Source organism: Anabrus simplex, chromosome 2 (genome assembly GCF_040414725.1).
Source record: "Anabrus simplex isolate iqAnaSimp1 chromosome 2, ASM4041472v1, whole genome shotgun sequence".
In the NCBI taxonomy this organism is placed as follows: Eukaryota; Metazoa; Arthropoda; class Insecta; order Orthoptera; family Tettigoniidae; genus Anabrus; species Anabrus simplex.
This window is the reverse complement of record NC_090266.1, coordinates 688,164,471-688,168,336: the sequence shown is the minus strand read 5'-3', so window position 1 is coordinate 688,168,336 and position 3,866 is coordinate 688,164,471. Positions and strand designations below refer to the sequence as shown.

Sequence of the window (3,866 nt, the reverse complement as noted above, 5' to 3'; positions counted from 1 at the left end):
TGAGTCATGCTCATGACCACTCAAAAGTACCTTTTTTATATTGGGAAGAACGGCTCAGTATTCTCTCAGTTCATATGTCACATCGTTGCACAAGACTTCAATCATATGTGGACAGACGCAATAACAGTATGTTGAATCAGAAAACCAGCGGGCTACTATACATCTCGGGTAGCCTATACAAAACATGACGATTAAAAAAATCCTCACCTGATAGAAAAATACATATTTTCAAAAATGACTGAGCGAGTTGTCGTGCGGTTAATATCGCGTGGCTATGCGCTTGCATTCGGGGGATGGTGGGTTCGAATCCCACCGTCGGCAGCCGTTAAGATGGTTTTCCGTAGTTTCCCTATTTTCACACCAGAAAATGCTGGGACTGTACCTTAATTCAGGCCATGGCTGCTACCTTCCTAATCCTAATATTTCCCACCCTGCGTCGCCGGAAACCTTCGATGTATTAGAGTAACTAGCATTTTTTTCTAAGAAAGGAGTTCATAGTATGAAGACCAGATGGCAGCTGCGAGCACTGAATGCTGTTGCTGCTGTCTTACCAGCACATACTACACAGATGCAGTAGGAGCGGTGACCAATGAGCCGTGAATCGGATCACTGTATCGATTCAGTAACGTGAACGGAATCAAATGAATCGATTCAGTAAAATGAATCAAATGTCCCATCACTAGTGCACGTGGCTGTATGCGTGTATTCACACACACCGGCCATCAGTCGTCCGGCTGCTCTCAGAAAGTACAGTTGAGTGTAAATATAGAGGACGTGGAAATTGACATAGAACTATTGATATCGTTGGTTGAGACCAGGCCTGTATTGTGGGACAAGTCAAGTGATATCTATAAAGATCGGGATGGTACACGGAAGGGGTTGAAGGAAGTATGTGAAGGTCTGAAGGAAGATTTTGGAGAAGTGAGTGATAACGAAAAAAACCATTTTTGGTAAGTAACTTTTATTACAAGTGATGACCTACTACAGAAACACCTTTTCATTATTGCATTTTAAACAGACACAGACACTGTTAGGTCTTAAACCTTTGACATTTGCCACTTAACGGCACCAATATCAGTTAAGAGATAATCAGCTAATACATCCCTCAAGTTGTTTGCTCCCAGTCCACCTCGTGCTGTTTCTTCAGATGGCAGATCTTCTAATCCAGTTATTGTCATGGTATCCTCAGTCTCATAACCATCTCTGTCACGGACAAAGTTATGTAGTACAACACACGCTTTCAAAATATCTACGGCAAAATCAGGATTTACATTTATGGGTCTATGTAGAATTCTCCATTTTTTGCTCAAAATTCCAAATGTACATTCAACATATCTCCTTGCTCTACACAGACGATAATTGAAAATTCTTTTTTCAGTGTGAGGTTAGATCCTCCATAAGGGCGTAGTAGATTTCTGTGCAGTGCAAACGCTTCGTCTCCAACAAAAAACTAAGGCACATTAGGACTTTCTGTTCCGGGAAGACAGCTGTCCTCTGGTAGCTCCTGATTATTTGTCTCGATTGATTCCCACAATGAACACTTTTTGAAAATTGATGAATCACAGTCTTTTCCAAAACTTCCAATATTTACATAAACAAATCTATAATTTGAATCTGCAACAGCCATCAAAACTACAGAAAAATAATCCTTGTAATTGTAAAACATCGAACCACTGTTATGTGGACAAATTATTCTGATATGTTTTTCCATCTACTGACCCTAAACAGTGAGGAAAGTTAGCTCTCTTTTCGAATTCTGCAGCAATTGTTTCCCAGCGGCCTTTTGTAGGTGTAGGAATACATTCCTATTGTAAGGTGGACCAAATACTGGAACACACATCTCTAACTATAGAGCTGGCTGTTGAGATGCCAATTCTGTAATTGTAGTGAAGGTCTGTGAAAGTGCATCCGCTTGCTAAGTATCTGAAACAAGGGCAATAATACGTGTGTATTATTTGCAGGTAAAGAAATAATGAAAAAATGGGGAAACATCAGAGATTCTTTCATCAAATCATGTAAAAAGGCAAAAGAACATCAAAGGAGCGGTTCTGGGGCTTCCAAAATAAAAAAGTATGTGTACAACGACCAATTACAATTTTTAAAGAAGCTGGCTGAAGGACGTCATACAGAAGGTAGCTTGGCAGACAATACACAGATGGGGGTGAACAATTTTACTGAACAGTCTCAGGAATTGAAAGTGCCGAATAAAGAAAAGGGTTCCCGAAAGCGTCGTAAACCTGATGAGCTAGAGATAAAAATGTTGCAGGCACTTGAAAGTAGTGGCCAGCCAAATCGCCACCTGTCATTCTTCAACGGTATTATACCTTATTTACAAACATTTGATGATGATGAAATCATCAAATTCCAAATAGGTGTCCTTCAACTCATAGAGAATATTAAGCGTGCAAAAAGACAAGGTTTTTATCAGTCTCCAGCCGTTTCCGGTGTGCAAACACCCTGTCAATACAATATGTTCAATCCAGGTCAGGCGCTGGTAGTTCAAGGAAATTCCCCGTGCATTAGTACTGGATCGTCGGGAATACAATTTCCGTCATTAGGCCAATTTCACACAACGTGTGGCCCGCACCAGTCCACAACGTCAGCATTAGAAATGAGTCACTCAGACAGTGTACCTCCGGCGTTATCAACGTCTTCATATAATACAGATATAGACTTTACCTCTCTGTGAGATAAGCTGATAAATGTCTACAGTTTATTTATTACTTTCTGTACGTTACGTCAGTAAAGAATTTTCAGCAAATAAGTAGTGTGTTACTTACCTTATTGCAATAGCCAACATCTGCTCAGGTTGAATGCAATTCCTCATCTTTGTGTTCTGACGCCGAAGATTATATTTTAACCACTGATGTAAATCATCAAAGGTAGAAATGGAGATACGAAAATAGTTAAAGAACTTTTTTCCATCTTTTCTTAAATCTTCAAACTGCGTATAAAACAGACCTGATTCCTCTCTCTTTTCATTTATTGGATGAACCCAATGAATTCAATTCCTTTTGTTTTTTCAGTAACGTCTATACAAAAGCCACATGGCAATAATGCGACTATGATCCATACTGTACGAGAGCTGGCGTATGACTGAACGTCCGGTTTCAACCGGCAAGTGTGAAAATGAAACTTAGACCGGCCGGCAAGTTACAGGCCGGTCAAAACCGGTGTGTGTGAAAAAGCCCTTACACTCGGCACGCGACCCCTCGCGGATTAAAAACCATGACTGGGAAGAAGTCGCTTCTGAGATGCGAACCACGGTGGAAAATGCCGCAAGAGTATGTTATGTCTTGTTTCTTCACTGAGACGGGAATCACTCTATACTGTACTTCTCTGCTGCGGTACAATTGCGTCTGCCACCATCTTCTTTCTCTAGGTTTCTCTGCCTTCAAAATGGGAATGAAGATGTAGGCCTACTCTATACTTCAGCAGGTACTTGCAAGGATGTCATTTTTAACCACAAACAGCGAGTCACCTAACTAAATGGATCAAAAGCCCCAACCAAGCACGCACCGTCGTTCGGTAGAATGATCGCTTCAGCGACCTCGAAATGTACAGTCGCGCTCAAAAACAAAACATACATACATTATCATTATAGACTGTTATACCATTCGGCGTTCAGTCTGCAAGCCTCTGTGAATTGGATGCCGTTATGCATCAGTAGACTAAGCGCCATTTGACGAAAATTGAGATTTTAGCGCCATCTTGTTGAGGAAGGCTTGAACTATTTATAAAAAATTCCCCACTGCATTACAAAAGGCCGTTAGTTGTTAATAAATAGAAAACCTAAGCGACAAAGCGGGAATCAGTAAAAATGTATATTGCATCAGTAGACTATGCGACGTTCCAGTTTGCATCAT

The 3,866-nt window shown here is 40.7% G+C and overlaps 1 pseudogene; it reads right to left on the bottom strand.

Annotated features, from left to right (window-relative positions):
* Positions 1-1,037: 1,037 nt before the first annotated feature.
* LOC136863036 (uncharacterized) lies at positions 1,038-3,073 on the bottom strand (annotated as a pseudogene).
* Between the last annotated feature and the right edge of the window lie 793 nt (positions 3,074-3,866).